Consider the following 18,727-nt stretch of genomic DNA (forward strand, 5'->3'; position numbering starts at 1 on the left):
GCTGTGTCTGAGAGAAGGCTGTTTGGATCAACTGCACGGTACATGGCAAGTCTTCACCGGCTGGAGTTCCACCCGACCCTAGATTTCAAAATAACATCTTTTCTCCGTAAGTAAAACGCACTGCCCATTTTTAAAACAAGCTGCAGTTGTCAACAACAGGGACGAGGGTGGAAAGGGACCGCCTCGTAGTCAGGAGCTGTGCTCGCCAGCCCTGGTCCTGCTACCTGCTACCTGCTGGCTCTGTAGAATCACTTCCTGATTCTACGACTGGCCTTCTCATTGGGGTCATCAAGGGCTGGACTCACCGCTCAGGGCTGCGAGCTTCCACCATGGCGTGGTCCAGGAACAGATCCCCAAGCCAGTGTTAGGGAAGTGGGGCCCCACCTGGTCAAAGGCCCAGTCCTCGTAAAGGATGAGCAAGGCAGTCACACGGAGCACTTAAGAGCAGGCCAGACCTGGGTTCAGAGCAAAGCGGTACCACTCGCTAGCTCTGTGATCACGCACAATTTAAAGCTTTCTGCATCTGTTACCTCATCTTAAAGTGAGGTTACTTGTGTCTACTTCACAAGTTTGTTTGGGGGATTAAATGAAACAATGCGAGCAAAAGCTTACAACACTGTGACTGTAAGAAGCAGCTCGATAAACATCCTTAATCTTCAAGGATGACCAGTGGGGTCAAGCTGGGGTGATCACATCATGTATTGTCCACAGCAACATATTTCTGGGTGTGAAGAAAGGACTGTATGGTAACTATGTCAGGTCAACTGGCGACGGCTACAAGGGCCTCAAGCACACCTGGGTGTGTGTGACTATCCTGGCTCCAGCCTATCACCACTCAAGACCCGATAAAGAAACTGGTTACATATTTTACAGTTTGTTATATCTTTTAAAGATCTTTCCTACTTCTTATTTGAGCCTTTCATAAACTGTGAAATGTAGGTCTGCGTTAATTACCCTTTGATGAAGAGCAGACAAAAGCACAGACCAAGTTTGGGCTTCTCCACAGTGACGCTGTGCCGTGGGGTCAGTAAGGACCCCAAGCAACCCTGGACTCCTGCCTGCTTCCCAGCCTCCCAGCAGCGAGACAGAGGTACATGGCTAGTTCTGGCCAATGAACTGTGGACGTGGAATTAGTCTGAGTCACTTCTAGTCTAAGGCACCTAAGAACGGGTGTGTGTTCTCAACTCTTTTTTTCACATGTCAAAGCAACCAGGAAGCCACTTTTTGAAATGCAGGTGTCACAAGATGGGGGAGGCTTGAAACCTCAGAATGCTGGAGGCAGGACAGCCACCCTGGTGCAATCCAACTCTGGGTGGGTGAGAAATAAACTTTTACTGCACTAGGCTCTGAGATTTGGGTGTGCTTTTTACCCTTGTAGACCACAGCCTGCCCTGGCTCAGCTAGCTAGGAGGACTAGAACCCACATCTCCAAACTCTTCCCAGTTTCCACTCAACAGTATCATAAAAATCCCACTAGGATTGGGGAAATACTGCCAAGATTAAATGCCATAGCTTACACATGGCAAGTCTTCAATGCTTACTTGATTTAAAACAAAATACTTATTTGGTTTAAAATAAAACAGTTCACACCCAGTGCCAAGTAAAAAGAAAAAAGTTCCAAAATCCAGGCTGACTTGTTCCAACACTTACATTAACCCAGGAAGCCTGGATGCCTTACTTTAAAGGCACCTAAGAATTGGGTTCCTGAAATGAAATAGCCTCAATGTCATAGCTAGCTTTAACTGAACGTTAAGTAGATGAACAGAAAAATCCAACTTGAGTATGACCAGTTCTCCATCTTAGTCTGGAACATTCCTCGCTTGCTTATTCAAATCCCACTCACCCTTCAATTCTATTTTCTTTATGAGGGAAAAAAGTTTCACATCTCAAATGTTGCAAACATTTGCGCCCACAATTGCCTGAGCCAGAGGATGGCAATTTTTTTTTTAATGTAAAAGATCAGAAAGTAAATGCTTTCCGGTTTCTGAGGCACCTATTCAACTCTGCCCTTGTAGCGTAAAAGCTGCTACAGGTAACCCAGAAATGAATGAACACAACTGTGTTCCAGTTAAAACTTAATTTAGGGACATCAAAACCTCAATTCCATGTAATTTTTATGAGGCAAAAAATATAATCTTTTAATTTCTTCCAATCACTTAAAAATGTAAGAATCATCACAGCCTGTCCATCTCAAGCAAGCAGAGGGCCATACCTGGCTGGCTGGCCGCAGCCCACTCACCGGAGCTTAGAAGAGGCAGGGCAACAACTGATGAGGCAACCGCTTTCTTGGGAGCAGAACACAAACACTATTATTCTCATTCTTCCACTTCCTGGTGGCTGGTGAGCCAGGGGTCTGATTCCAGGAAGGCCTGAGCTCCTGGATCGGCGGGGCTGTCAGTTCCAGAAGCAGCAGCACACGTGAAGGCAGGTGGGGTGGGTGTGGCCTCATGGGACAGGCAGAGCATTGGCAGGAGACCCTCACAGCACCCTCAAGACCCAGGGCAGGAAGCAGCCGCTGCTTTATCCACTCCTGCGAGCGGAGTTTGTGGGGGCCACCGCAAGATGACAGCCCACCGGGCTCCCATCCCCACCCATGGCCCCAGCTTCAGCCTTGAGACCCTCCTTGAATTCCGGCTTTCAGAACTCCAGGTTCACTCCTGGTACCAACACACAAACTCATGTTCCTGGCTGCTGCCTCCCACCCATCAATTCCACTTCTCAGCTAGGAATCGCATTTTGTGAATCACCAGGTTCTGACCTCACACGGGATCTGGCTCAGCCCGGGGCCCTGTCAAGCCACACCTGCCAGGCAGAGCGCCGGGTTGAGAGAGGCAGGTGTGTGAGAGAAGAGTGAACATTCATGTAGACAGGGAGAGGCCAGGTAGGGACAAGCCCAAAGAAACAGAAGGCCGGCAGGTAGCAGCCAAACCAGGACCGGGGCAACAGTGACTGGGGCCCCCTGCAGGAAGCCGTCAGCAAAGCAACCCTGTAACAGGGCAGGTGGGGTTTCCCCACCGAAACCTTAAGGGACCCAGTCCCTGAGCGGAGCCTGATTCAGGCTAGGACAGGAGTCAGGGTCCTCCAAGCTCTGTCTGGTCCAGGCAGCCAGGGTCCTCACTGGCCAGGCTCCCAGCAGGCTCAGTCCCACCCTCCTGGCCAGGCCAGGCTGCTCCTCTTCCTTCCTGGCTGAATGATTCTCAGTGACAAAGCCCACCTGAGGCCCTGCCTCTTCCATGAATTCTTCCCTAATTATTCCAATTCCAGTCCTCAAAGTCCCTGAACACGAGAGTTACCATTAGCGCACAGCCCCAGCTGGAAGCTGAGCTCCACCATCCACCATCCAACGTCTTCTTACGAGTGAGTGTTGGCTCTTTGGCTCAGGTGTGAGCTGCATGAGGATGCAGCTCACATTTTTAATGTCTTAGTTTTTTTTAATCTCCATCTGCCCCAAGAACACATAACAGATACTCAATAATACTTATTAAACTCAACTAAAAGGTCCAACTTAGACAGACTAATATAATTCAGGTGAAGTATTGTATTATGAGAAAGAAAATGAGTTAGAGGAGCTACGTACAGTAGGTGCTCGTTTCTGTGTGAAAATTCCCAGCAGCGTTCCTGCTGCATTGTGTATGACACACACCAAAATTTTACATAAAGATGTGGCTCAACATTCTCATTATCTTAATGCCTAAATTGACTGACCACAATGTCAGTCTGATCAGCTGCATAAATTGATCACTAAGAAGACTGGGAGGAAGAGGGGGTGGTTATCAATTGATGGAGAAACAATCAATTTGGCATTTGCATTTAAATATAGCTTTGGAATTTCATTTGTTCAGTGCAGTCTCCATGAGGTGCAAGCCAGCTGGTTACCTGAGTCAGAATGGGTCCAGGAAACCGAGGTCAGCATTGCTCCAGTCACGGCAAGGACAGAGAGGCCTCCATGATCTCGAGAACGCTGGCCCTCTGGGAGATGATGCGCTTAGTGGCTGGTGGAGAGGAGCAGAAGAAAGACGGGTTAGGGCGGGGGAGGAGAGAGAACCCTCGCAAGCACAGTGGATGTCATCTCTGGCCTGACTCTCTAAAAGATGCCACACTTCAACGAAAATGTCAATTGCAACAGTGCCTCTTTATTTCTTGAAAAGTTATTGAAGCATTGGGTCCTTCCCGATGGAGTGTTCTTGAAACTGCCTCACGGGGCATAAAAGGACCCAGAAAATACATGCCATAGATATTGTGAGATGATCTTATTTTACTACAGCGGCCATTGAGACATTTGTGAGATGATTTTATTTTACTATAGCTGCCACTGAAACACTTGACTAGACAAAGGAAAAACACCAGAGCACCGGGAAGCATTCAAGGCCAGGCACCAAGCGCACCAGCCTTGCTCCTCTGGGTAGACCAGATACACAGGCTGCAAAGTCAATGACTCTCCATTCTGTTACTGTAAAATAAAATTACTTCGGCTCTATTCCTGGGGGGAAAGATCCCATCAAGCTAAAGCTCACAAAATGGGCTGCAAGTTTGGGGGCTACAGTCAACCAACGAGCTTGCAATATAGAAAAGTCGGTACATGAGACAGATTGCATAATAATTTCTAATGGAAGATTTTTTCTTTTTTGGCTTCCCCCTCAGGGAAGACACATCAGTAGACTGTCTGATGAAAAGAATGGTATTAGCCTTTGAGCTTCTTAGTGAGAATGTTAGGAAATTAATTCATTAGGACAGCGGTTCTCAAACTGTGGTCCCGAGGAAGGCAGCATCACTACCATCTGAGAGTTCGTTAGAAACGCAAATTTTTGGCCCTGCCCGAGCTCTGCAGAATCTGAATATGTGGCGGTGGGGCCCGGAGATCTGTCTTAGCAAGCCCTCCAAGTGATTCTGCTACACCTTCAATTGTTAACTCATCCACGCATCCAAAGACACTGAATCTGTTGTTATAAAGTAAAATCACCCTACTCTACTGCATGTTCCGCTTCAATTAAGGGCACAGTATGGGGCTAGGGATTGGTGAGGGGGCAAGGGTCAGAGAGAGAGCTGATGACATCCCTGCCTCTGAGAAATGTATTGCCCACTACGGGAGTTAAGACAGGTAGACAGGCAGCTCAGACAGAGGCAGGCCGTTATTTCCTCCAACAAACAGGAGGCTTCAAAGGGGACAGTTGTTTCTGGTTGGGGTGGGGAGGCAGGTAAGAGGAAGAATCGAGAAGACAACACTAAGGGCCTTGAGATCTCGAAGGGATTTTGACCGGCGGGAATAGGCAGACGCTGAAGCAAAGGCCCAGAGGTGAGGACACAAGAGGGCTACTCAGGTGCACGGGGGAATCAGGTCTGGCTGAGAAACGTGAAGGTGAGCTGGGTGAGACAGGTTACTTCCAAGTTACAGCCAAGTACAGGCTCCTCTTTCTGGTGTGAAGACCGCCCAGTGGCTTATGTCTAGACGCTGATGTCTGATAAACCAGGCGATTTAATGATTTCTAAGTCCAGGCTGCGTTTCTGTACATTTTGCACTGCATTTTCTAGAGGGGAGCACCTCAGCTGCTTCAAGGATAAACGGCTGAAGGTTTGCCCTGGAGGAAGACACAAAAGAAAATTTTAAAGTAGGCGTAAGAATCTGGAGGTCACAGTTGCCTCGGGCCATTCTGCAAAGGGGCAAAATGTTACCACACCTAAAAAGCCCCTGAGGACATTGATGGTTTTCGCTTTATAAAACACCTCGAGTGGGGAGTGGTGTGCCTCAGTCCCAAGAAAGTCAAACCAGGAGGTGGGAGAAATGGGTAAAGGGGGTCAAAAGGTACAGACTTCTAGTTACAAAATAAATCAGGGATTGATCGTGTTCAGCACGGTGACTATAGTTACCAACACCATGTTGCATACTTTTAAGTTGTTAAGAAAAGAGATCTTAAAAGTTCTCATCGCAAGAAAAAAATAATTGTTAACTATGCAAAGTGTTGGATGTTAACTCGACGTAACTGTGATTACTTCACAACGTACACAAACGTCGGATCGTTACGTCGTATACCCGGAACTCACAATTTTATGTCAATTATACCTCAATTTTTAAAAATGTAAACCTGCAAAAAAAAAAAAAAAAAAAGAAAGAAAGAAAAGAAAGAAATCTTAAACCAATGCTCAACACCTCCAACGCGAGAAAAAAGACTACTTTTCATGATCAAGAAGGTATGGGTTTTGCTTCTAGAAAACTGACACGAACAGAGGCTTTATTTCCCGGTGCTGCTAGATGAATGACAGGAAACTGAAAATGTTTTTGATGTCAGGCAAGGCTCTGATGGGAATGGAGCTGGATTCAGAACCGGCTGCTCACCCCAGTTCTGCCATCTGCATCATTACAGGCAAGACACTCAACTTCCTCAACCTCAATTTCTCAACAAGACGCTGACTTGTACCACCTTTGAAATTTAAATAAGAAAATAGACAAGAAGTTGCTATGACTATAGTTCAATAAAAATATATATTTTTTAAAAATTCCTATGAAAATTATACAGTACAATACTACACAGGAGTGTATTTTTATTATATATATAATTATAATCTCCTCATGAAGACATTTGGGTGCCAATTAATACTAGTCACTGTACTGGTCTTTGAAAATATAAAAGTAAAATGTTTCTTATGTCCTTCAGACTGTCCTTTTAAATATTTGCAGATATGGCAGTTCTAAGGCACAAACTTGGCATCAACCAACCATCCTCCCAAGCAACATTTCAAAGTAAATTTTTTACTTCTCATTTTTTTAAAAAAAATTTGACTCCTCTGACCACGACAGAACATCCAGTTATCTTTCAGCAGCTCCCAGTGAGCACGACTCAGTCTGCAGCAACAGAGACGTAAGACGGTGATAATTTATCATCGCTCAGTAGTTTAGTCCCAGATGGACCATTTACTAATTTATTTCCATATGTAACTGGCGGAGAGATTAATCAGGCTTCCAACTCAGAAACCTGAATTGTGCTTTATTCCCGTCACAGACTAACCCTGGGCAAGAAGAAGTACACGTTTACACAGAAAACCAAGAGTTCCTCCTAAAGCCTGTGGATTTCAGATGCAGTCCTTTAAACACACACACACACACACACGCACACCCAGGCGCAGCCTGCTCCTGCCAACTTGGAGGGCTGGTTCTTTCTTTAGACACTAATGGGCTTCCCTTAGGAGCCGTGTCTGGTAGAACCACAGGCAGAAGTAAGACCAGAAATGCAGCGCCAGCTCAGGCCCAGTCGCAGCCCTAGTCCCCTCCCTGTGTGCAAGCTCAGGGGCTCGTATTTCTGAAACTGAAGAGATCTTTCTGCCACGGTGCTACGCCCAGCTGGCCTGCCTGTGCAGTGCCCAGGCACTGGAAAGTATGTGCTTTCTTTTTTCCACTCTTTTTAAGGGTCTGAACTTGACTGAATTCAGCAGCTGCCCGTAGCCTCTGTGAGGCTCTCAGTCCCCCTGAGTTCAACTCTCAGTCCACTGTTATTTTTAATTCTATCCCAATGATATCAGCCTTTAGCAAAGGGGGGTTCACAGGATTGTTGTCGGATGACGATGCTTCCATATAGAAAGCCAGCCAATCCTAACACGGGGCAGAAAGCAACAGTTGCCTAGTTATGCCTTCAGTGGAACTCACGGCCACAGCCAGGAAGGCTCGGGAGCCAGGACCATGCAGGGGTATTACCGGCTGGATCCACACACCTGGGTTACTAACCAACCATGTGCCTTCAGAAAAGTTACTTAACAGTTCAAGCTCACAATTCTCTTCTCTGTAAGATGAGTTTATCTCTCTAAGGTTCCTCTGGCTCTAAAATCTTTGATTCCATGAAGATGGGGGAAAAAAAATCAGCCATTCACCTGGTTTCTGTGTTTAGATGATGCCAAACAGCCAGAAGTTTGGAAGCATCTGGAAGAGGCTGAACTGGTCCCAAGGCTTGGAGCTGTGACAGAAGTAGCCTTAGGAATCTCAGTATCCAACAGACTCTCTCTGAGCAGAAGATAGTTCAACGACATATTCCTCAGTCACATTTTAAGAATTCAAGGCAATCCAAGTTTGAAGTACTGTTCTAGGTGTGGCCAAGCTACAGAAGTATGTACACCATGGTCTTTTGTCTTTGATATGTTTACATCACAGTCAAGATTCAGTGCATCCTAATATAGTGAAATAAGGGTTATAATTTGAAAAGAAACTGTTAAGGGAACATGAGGGATGGAGAAATCATCCCAGTGAGGGTGAGGGGCGGAGACCTGTAAGGGTTTTGGAGGAACTGAAGCTGAAGCTGGAAAGGTGGGAGGAAAGGAATCTGGGCTGAGGCTGCAGTAAGAGTAAAGGCCTAGAACCTTCCCCTCGTGGTCAGGACACGGTGCTTACTACCCTAGGGCAGGATGCTCAAGGAAGAGACCTGGTAAGAGGGAGGCAGGAAAGGGGCTAATGCTGGAAAGCCCTGGACGCCAGCCTAGCAATTGGCTCTTACCTTGTGACCACCGGGAACCTTCAGAAATGACCAGGCAGTGGAGACTCCGAACAAGCTCTGCCCTAAGACGTTTATTCTGGCAATTCTGTTACCATTTAAGGTTGGTAATACGATCAGTCTGTACCTTCATTTTTCTCTTTTTCATTCCATGCTGCCACTATTTGGGAATCCCCCAAATTTATTATTTTTTTTCCAAATCAATTTCCTGGCCCTTCAAATGGAAGCAATTGAGTTTCCTACAAGCGCTGCCAGGATTTCACATTCAGATGAATGGTTCGGCCCAGGGCTTTACATTTTGGTTTATGTGTTTTTCTAGTCTCACAAGAGAGCTAACATAACATGACACAGACTGGTGTTTTTTGGAGATGTTGCTTTTTACACTGGAAAATATTTGGGGATGATGAGAAAAATATACATACGACTCTTACAAGGGTGTGCACTCCCAAACAGACAAAAGTTGAACTATCATCCAAAGTCATTCATTGACACTTTTTTGATTTCCAGTTTCAGAGCTCCAGGCTAAGGAACCCAAGGTTTCCAGGGCCCCTCAAATACAACAGCAGAACATCATGTAAACCCTCATACCAACGGTATTGGATTCCTCTGCTTTGGGGAGCCAAGCACAGGTGGCTTCCGGCAGCTGTCACAGAGAGAAGCTGCCCACCGGGATACCCCCGGCCTGGCAACTCAGGGCACAGGCCCTCCCATCAGCCCCAGAGATGGGCTGGAGTCTCGAAACTAGAGATGAGTATAAAAATAGGCAGAGGGGCTTCCCCTCTGAGAAAGGAGCTGCCTTTAGTATCAGCCACCATTAAAAAAAAAAAAACCCCAGAGAAGACACAGTCTTCACTTCCCACCTCTGGGTAGCTCGGACGACAGGTGGGCATCAGCGGGAGACTTCAACATCTGTTCCATTTTGGGTCCCCTTATGTAGAAAGGCAAATCGTATCTACCCACTGGGGTATCAGACATTCTAGGGTTCAATCTCTGATTCATAATTCAAAAATCTGTCCCAGCCCTCCTCATACCCAGGTGTTAGGAAGTCCCAGAGCCCCTCCTCCCAGAGGTGTTCCCTTAACACTGAATCAGATCATTGCTGTAACGATTACATGCAGTAGACACTGGAGACAGTTCCCTGTGCACCCAACAGATAGTCTCACACGTACAAGAGTTGCATTTCTCATACCACTTTTTGTAAAAGTCCACCTATGGTCAGAAAATGAATCCTTCTCAAACAAATAGATTAGCTTAAATTGCCATGCCATTTCACATTCTCTTTACTGATACATGAATAATAAAACTATAAGGTAAATGCAGGCTTACACCGAATAATGGGCATAAATAAAAATATTTTGACATTAAAAACTCAGTCTAAATTGAACTGCAACATACTTGAAAGCTCCCGCAATCATAACGTGCACATTGAAATCCATTAACCTAATACCGAGGCTGCTATTCCAAAGTAGAGGTCTAGCCTGTAAATAAATACCCATTTGAACACTTCTCCTCCTAAATTACTGTACAATTTGATTGCAAAGTCATACACTTACAAAGTCTATCATCTTTACTTGGTTGCTTTCTAACCAACCTTCAGGTCCTATCAGGCTACAATGTGGCAGCATAATCTAAACACGGAGACCAGTAAATGGTACCAAAAAGTAGCAGCAAATGTCAAAGACAAACCAGGGTCACCCCGGTGAGAAGGAAGATATTTACATAAGCATTCCGAAAGACAAAGGAGCCCCAACTGCTCTTTAACTGTAAACCCAATCAACCTCTCTGCTCCTCTGATCGTTTTTGTATAAAAGCAATTTTCACAATGATACATTCAAATACCTTAGTTGCTATAAACTCAGCAGCAGTTAAAGATTCTGGTGCACATTAGAGCTGCTTTCAAGACTCAGCTGTTTTCAACCAAAGCTTCCATTCCTTACCCAACACTACCTCCCTCCAAAAAATTAGCTTCACTGACAATATCCTTCTTAAGTATGTCATCTGCCAAGGCCATTTTCTTACCTTTGCAACTCACTCACATTTGTTTCATTTGATGATATTTACCCAAGCAAGGACAATTCTTTGACTGGAATCTTGCAACTTTCAACTTTGCCCAGATTTTGCTGTCGTGAGGAAGGGGTATGCCGAAATCTCCGGTACATCGCTTAGCTGAGCTAATATACATCTGAATCAGAGCTGTATTTTAAATTCTTTTACACTTACTTAATATAGTGCGTGCTGCCTGTCCACTGATGCGATATCAGAAACCTGCAAGCTACTATTTCTGCAACTGTGTCACTGTGGATAGTCTGAAACATGCACGCAGCTGTTGCCATGGAAACAGACACAGCTAGGGCAGAGTGCCACGCTGTGTTAATTCCTTCACCCATGAACCCCAGGGGAATGCTAACATTCATCTTCTTTCTCCTTTTAGTCTCACACTGCTTTAATATATATTTTTTTAGCATTATCAAATGATGTACTAAATACACATGGTACACCTGAAAATTCGGATGGCTGAAATGAGCTGTGTGCCAGCCTAGCCTGCTGGGCATCTGTTTAAGGTGGTGCAAATATGCATGGATCCTTTAACCAACTTCTCCTGGGAGAAATGGAGAACTTTGTTTCTGTCTTTTAAAACAGCGTGCATAGGACACACACAAAAAAAGGTGATCATCTCGTCTCACCTAGGAACAATTATTGTGGAATTGCACGGGAATGAAGATGCTCTCAGAAAGGTGCCATATCAGCTCTGTGAAAGGCAGAGGGAGGTCTTACAAACTTTCTGAAGTGGATCCAAGCTAAGAGTTGTTCTCCCTTCTACCTAGAGCTACATTAGCAGGCTGGAAATCCACTAGTTTTAATCAGGCAAAAGCATAAACCCTCAACAAGGACTTCAACTGTCTGCACTTGGTCTTTGTTCCTAAACCCACGGAAGAAGGAAGGTATTAGAATGAGTGAGAGACTAACAAGATGGAAATCTGCCATCATTCAGAAAGAAACATCATTTTCCTAGAGTCTGAACATTCTCCTATTTGCATCTAGTTCAGTCTCTGCCCTTATCAACTATGTGGGCTGATGAAGGAAAGTCAAATTCGTTCATTCCACTTAAAAGCCAAAATTTGTAGCTACTGTCTCCCCGGGCCATCTTCCCATTATTTAAACTGGTACGCCACTTTAAATTTGGGGGTTACTCATCACAGTCAACAAAAGTCAGCTGTTCGAAATCTTAATTACATCCCGTCCCTTGGGCTAGTTAATAATATTCAATCTAGGTGAAAATGGCTACATTGTAGATTTGCATGCTGATGTGCTTCCCTGGAACACAATTTTAGCACCAGACAATCAAGTGTAGGCTTTAAAGGTGCAGATCCGTGACTGAGGTAGCGCGTCTTAAAAGAAACCGCTATTTTGGTTACAGGGGTTATGGCAAAATCATCCTACAAAAGATGAGCAAAGTCTGACTATTATTTTCCTAACCTGAATCATTCTTGGCTACATATTATGAGAACAATGATCAACTCATCTCTAGGAGGAGGCAAAACAGAAAACACATACACCTTCCTGGTTAAAGAACTGTGTCACTTTTTTAAAGCAATCTGAAGAGGATGTTGGGGTCCAGTATAAAGCCTAGTCTTCGAGTGTCAGCAGGGCAGGCAGTGGTTACCCTTTAAGTAATTCTGACCAGTACTTACAAACTTACAGAGCAGAGTCATAGCAATAAAAAGAGTAGCTCTTTATGTTTACTTCGCCCTTCTGTATTTGTATTTGTTGAGTATTACCAAGTGTTTTCATACAGGTCACCTCATTTGACTGTGACAAGATTATACTATGAATTAGATTCGCAATTATCACCAATCTCAGCTCCTACTGGAGAGCGCCGAGATGCTGAAAGTCAGTGACTGGCCTGCGGCCACATGTTCAGTGGTAGAACTCTGCCTTCTATTATCTGACCTGCTGCTCTTTCCAAGTGCCCCACTGCCTCTAGGTGTGCTCACAAACGCACTGGGTAGTAAAGGACTCAAAATAACTATAGTGACAATACTTATAAAAGGACAGATACCAAGTAGCAGATGAACCAGTATGGAGATTAAATATGGCGGGTGGTTAAAGTTAGGCCAACACTCCCCTTGGCCATCACCCACCCATGTTCTTCTTCACAAGGTGGAAGGAGAGGGGTCAGCCTTTAGGCTGAGGTCAGCACCTGTCCCCAGAGCACATCATCTCAGCCTGCTCACAGGCCCTGAACCCTCTTCCTTCCCAGGTGTCCCACCTTAAGTCTTGGCGACTTCACAGAGGGGGCCTCGGAGGGGAGAGGTGGTTGGTGGCTCCTTGGGCTTTGGAGGTGAGAGGGGGACGGGGAGCGGCAGGAAGCAGCAATAAATTGGTGCGCCTCCTGTGATGGTTAATTTTATGTTTCAACTTGACTGGGCCACAGGGTATCCAAATACTTGGCTCAGTATGATTCTGGGTGGGTGTGTAAGGGCATTTCTGGATGGGATTTGAAGCAGCGGGCTGAGTGAAGCAAACTGCCCTCCCCAACACAGGTGGGCCTCATCTAATCAAACCATTAGAGGGCTAAATAGAACAAATGGCGGGGAAGGGAGAACTCGCTCCTGCTGCCTCTTTCCAAACTGGGACTGTGGTTTCCTCCTGTACCTAGACTGGACTTAGACCAGCTCTCCTGATTTTCAGGCCCTCGGACTTGGGCTGCACCTGCACCACCAGCTCTCCTGGGTCTCCAGCTCAGATGGCAGATCATGTAACTTCTCAGCCTCCATAATTGCATGAACCAACGCCTTCAGAGAAAGATAGATACACACACACATGCATTGTTGGTCTGTTTCTCTAGAAAATTCTAATACACCTCCTTAAGGAAGGCAGCCATTCTGGACTGGCAGCCACCAGATAATGATAAATAATACAGTTGATTTCATTGTGATTTGGAATGTTCACGACCTCCTACCCACATTACCCTGAGTATCAAGAATGAACTGGATTCGGCCATGCTGCGTTTTGGTGAAAGAGGACTTCCCAGGAGTGAATGTCTCCAGCTCACTCAACTTGCTCTTGGCTGGCCTGGCGGAGCTTGTGAAGCTGCAGAAGGCATCCTTGTGGGCAGTATTTGGGGAGACTTCTGGAGGGCAGGGGACATGGGTGCCTTCCAGTGGATGTCCCAATTCAAGAGTCAGTGATTTGACGAAAATATTTCGAAAGTGGATTGGAGGAGAAAATAATCAAATGGGCCAAGTACACAGCCTGTGATTTAGCCTGTTATAAACATTTTTTATGACTTGGCCGGCATTATGCACATGGTGATCCAGAGGCACCCTCCAAAGTCATAGACGCATGACACAGGCAGGGGGTGAAGGGGGACAGGGCACCACACAGGAAAGGGCCCCTCACTCCTGGGATGTTCTAATCCCTGCATCTACGTTTTCATTTCTCTGCCTCCACCACCCCCACCCAGGCTGTCAGGGTATCAGCTGGCCTTCTCGCCACACAAAGTGGCCTGGTTCTGGCTGTTCCCTCCCTGTTTTGATTCACGTCTCCTATGCCAGGGACTGGGAAACCAAATAAAAGAGTTGATTAGAATTTTGTCTGAAATAAGATGAATACAGGCGCGAGAAAGCATCCCTGAGCACAAAAGTGTCGACTTTTGGATGTCCTTGACTCTAGATCAATTAGCCTAAAGCCAGTCACCTCATGAGCAATTTGCCTGTAATTTGAAACCTTTTCTGAGTGTTTTTACATGGGACTATCCTTTGCTTTTTCTTTTTAACCTTCTTTTTGGCATTATAAGGTTATATTATACGGTAATCAAGGGCACACCCAGCTTGTTTTTAAATTTTAGTTTATGTTTCATTTTAATTTTTAAAGTAATTTTTTGATAGTGGCAAGGAATTCAAAAACATTCCACGTGGAATTGAATTTCTGGCGAACTGGTTATTGGGCAAGTCGATCTGAGAACTGATTTGAAGGGAATTTTCTCTCCTAATTTTCATTTTCTTAAAATTCAAAAAACCGTCCAAGGACACCCGCAGTTCAACCAGGTCAGAAAGCACATCTTGACTTCCTCCTACCTCCTGGGCTTCTTTCCTTCCGGCAAAGGACTCTGCACAGTTGAGTTTCCAGCCTCCATAGGAGGGAAGGAATTGAGTACTGCTTGGCTTTGTTTCTGCCCACTATGAATTTAATTTACAGGCACCACGGAGCTCAGCTCAGCTCGCGGGTCCCTCCCGAGCAGCACTCACCTTCTACTCACTCATGCCAGGAGCCTCTTTTGTGCTTTTTGAAGCAGTCGGCACAGCTGGTTTAAGAGGCACCCATGATCTTTTGCATCCAAGCAACTGCCGAAGTCTCAGAGTCACTCATCTGACAACCCAATTCCTACTGCAAACGGGAAAAGGCCCAAGGTCAAGGTGTATCCAGCCGGACTGGAACTGATGGCCCCACCCCCATTCAAAAGGAGGGGCCAGGTGCCTTGCAGCACTGTTCCAGGTGCCCTCTGAGAGGGAAACCAAGGACCCAACCTGCCTCTAAGGCCAGGAGCCAAGTTGACCCAGGAGATCAGGCACGAGCCTAGTGAGTGATCAGAGAGCATCAGGGCTGCATGATGGGACCAGAGAGAGTTAGAGATGGTCCCTGTACTCCACTATTATCCACCCGTGGCTCTGACACAGACATTGCCCTTCTGGGCAGAAGGCAAGCATTCCAACCAGCCTGGGACCCTGGTTGTGCCCGAATGCCAGCCGGCCAGCTAGCGTGGGTCCTCCTGGAGCAGCTGTTCTGCGGTTTGTCTTGCAGGGGTGGGGAGTTATGGGGCCAGCTCTTGGAGAAGAGAAATTGATCAGGAAGGCCTCACTCTCAAGATGCTCATTTGAACGCTGAGTCAGGGTCTGGAAACAAAATTCTCCTGGAAATGGAAACTTTTCGTTTTTATTCTCAATTTACTGTTGTAACATTTGCTTTAAACATCCCCAGTTGGGGACAGGGCAGGTAGCTGTCCTCAGTGTGTATGAACATCCTCTATATATGAAAGATAATGAGCTCAGTTCACGTGCCCCCAGTGGGGTCATGTCCACTCCAGGACGGGACACTGATACTGAGCCACTGGCCAGCTGTAAAATGCACTTTTTTCTTTTTTAATCTGAGGATGCAATGAATTACATAGATGTGTTTTACCCTAACCCCCTCTATTTAAGAAAAGTGTAAGTTTTTAATACAATAAGTCACTAGAAGGTACATATCAGAGTTTCAGTCACTCCTTTTAGAACATTTTTTGGTCAGTCTTCATAGAGACCAAGTAATACTGACAAATAAAAATATGGTTTTATTTCTCATGAAACAGCCTGAGACGATGGGCAGCATGGCGGCAGGGCAGAGGGTGAGTTGGATGTGGTTGGGCAGCTGGTACACTGAAGACGGGGACCTGGAATTTTTCTATCTTGTCACTCTGCTCCCTCCCGGTGTGTTTCACACTTGTTTAAGTTCAAGTAGCTGGCTACCACCTTGCCCCTGTCCTAATCAGAAGCAAGGAGGAAAGAGAACGGGAAAGGCTTGCTCCTTCGTTTTAAAGGCAACATCCAGATGGTGCAGCCATCCCTTCCATATCCAGCCATCAGCCAGAACTCAGTCACTGAGCCATCGCCAGCAGACGGGGCTCGTTTGAAGCGCTGGGGTCCTACTATTAAAAGGAAGAAGGAGGGAATGGATACTGGTGGGCAACCGGCAGTGTTTTAAACACACTAAGTATATTTATGGATACAGACATATATAGTAAAGGTTTACAAACATGCATGGGAATGGTTAAGTGCCAAATTCAAGATGGCGGTTGCACGTGGACACAGGAGAGATGAGTCCTGGGACTGGGGAAGGGATACAGAGAGGTCTGCAATCATATCTTTCATGTTTTATTTTATAAAAATATTTAAAGCAAATATTGCAAAATGTTAAGATGTGCCAAAGTTGGGAAATGGTCACAGCTTTTTAGCTTTTTTTATGTTAGAAATAAATTCTAATAAAATCTATAAAAATTAGCATCATCTCAACGACCCAACTGCAACTCAACTCATAAATAAACTGTATTTCACCAATTCTAAAATGCACAGTTTTCTACATTTGAACTCTCTGAAATGAGTGTATCTAATTATACTGAGCAGTGTTTTCTCTTAGCGGGACATAATGTTTCATTTTACAATGAATGGTAACTCAGAGTTGAAGATGTACAATGTATAAACTCTATTTCATGTGGATCACTGTGCATTTTAATATGTCTGACAGTGGAGAAAGGAGGTGGCTTCCACAGGTGGGCAGCACAAGGCTTACTAATCTCTTAGAGCCCCGTACCTGGGCTCTCTCTGTTAGGTGGTCTTCCAACTTCCAAGCCAACATTCTTTCCAATGATAGCGACTCTGATTAACATCATGCAAACACACATACATTCGGACTAATTTTCTGCAATGGAGGAAAATCTAGCAGATAAAAGCCCTCCTTTATTAAAGTGCCTGAGAGCCTCCTACCTGGTAAATGACGGATGCATAAATGGCACCTACAAATGAAACTCCTCCCAATGGGAGAACACAGAGTCAGAGAATTACTGGACCAAAATTTTGGACAGACTGAGAGTACATGACAGACACAGCCATCTGAGGACGACCAAGGCTTCTCCATCCACCCAAAGCTAAGCCCATGTTCCTGGTCTGCAGAGGTGATAGGCAAGACCATCGTGGTCCCTCTTTTTTTGATCTGTGCTATTGTGGAACTCTCTTGTAGAAAATCAGCTAAGAATACACAGGCAGCATTGTTCCTTCCATATTATCAAAATGCAAATAAACCAAAATGGGGAAAAAAGAAATCCACACACCTGGTTTATCTGACTGCCGAAAAATAAATCATTTATTAAAAAAAAATTTATGAAAGTTTTCTTCATTTCTCACATTCAGTTAGTGTACAGTTGGCATTTTCAAGATTCAAACCTGATGTGGATTTGGAATTCAATGAAGCACACTGGAAGACATCTGAGTGAAAAAAAATACAAGTTCTAGCCATATGCTACTGGTGCACGAATTTGAATATCTGAAAAGTAATCTAGAAATGAGAACGTTTCCAATTCTCCTTACCAACAACAGAATTCATAGCAACCACATGTCTTACGGATCTAGCCACTTCACCAACTGAGAGACAACAGTGGGGCAGATGGGGTCAGGGGCTAGGGTGCTGCTGCAGCCTGGTGAGTTACAAGCCTGTGATTTTCACGACGTCATGACCACTCCGAAGCTCCGCGTGGTCACTGCTGAGGTGGCAACAATGATTCTCACCTCACCAGACACATTAATGCACAAAAGAGCTTCTAAGTGTTTCGAGTTTGGTTAACAATTGGGTGAAAAACCAGAAGACCACACACAATGGCTCTTTCCAAATGACATATGTGACACCATTGAAATAAGCTCTGCTATCAAGCCCGTCGGATTTCTCCTTCCTTCTTTCTGGTTCTCTACATAGTTGGAAAGGAAATCACCCCGAGCCAAACCAGCAGCAGGCTCTCCCTCGTGCTCTCACACTTGTCTGCACCCATGACTGGGATGGCAGGCGCTCCCAGCCCCAGCTGGGGGTGCGTCCCTGGACAGTGCCCTGTTCGGCTTGCCCATCCTGTCCCTAGGCCAGGTCTCTAACTGGGTCACTTAGCCAGGGAATATATCAGCCAAGCGGTCACGTGCATTGCCAATCCACTCACGTGCATTCAGGGGACACCAACCTGCAAAAGACTGAAATCGAAGCCCTTACACTAGCTGTCTTTCCAAACCACGGGTCAAGAATCCAACTCAGGTGTTTGCAGAACGGCTACAAGGCCGTGGGGTGGTCCAGACGCTGGATGTTTTGATTCCTCTGTATGTGGACATGGGAAGTGAATGGCAAGACTTGTGACAGTGGTGGGCAATCTTTCACCAACCAATTGATAAGCTGGGAGGACAAAGTGACAGCATTTCTTCTGCATCTGTCATGGAAATAATTCCCAGCAGACTAACCCTTCAATCTGCTCCAGTTTATGCAGACTGCTGCTCTTCCCAGGGGCATTAGAGAGGGCCCGAGCAGGGCAAAGAGCCACAGCTCTGTGTGGGCAGAGGGTTAGGGTGTGCACGACAACCTGGTCCAGCCACCGAAGTGTCTCACTGCTCCCTCTGTCACCCCAAGACCTTAACCCTAATCAGAGCCCCAGGTCTGGGGGAAACCTCTGGGAAGTGGCTTCACACTGCTTG

General features: G+C 45.7%; 1 protein-coding gene across 5 annotated transcripts in view; it reads right to left on the minus strand.

Moving 5' to 3' along the window:
• FOXN3 (forkhead box N3) overlaps window positions 1-18,727 on the minus strand; it is a 366,752-nt gene that overhangs the window by 265,579 nt on the left and 82,446 nt on the right. For all 5 annotated transcript variants that reach the window (XM_064486179.1, XM_031454169.2, XM_031454168.2 and 2 more), the window contains exon 2: window positions 3,877-3,992. The gene's annotated coding sequence lies outside the window, so the exon portion shown is untranslated. The remainder of the gene's footprint in view (window positions 1-3,876; window positions 3,993-18,727) is intronic.

This window comes from Camelus dromedarius, chromosome 5 (genome assembly GCF_036321535.1).
Source record: "Camelus dromedarius isolate mCamDro1 chromosome 5, mCamDro1.pat, whole genome shotgun sequence".
NCBI lineage: Eukaryota > Metazoa > Chordata > Mammalia > Artiodactyla > Camelidae > Camelus > Camelus dromedarius.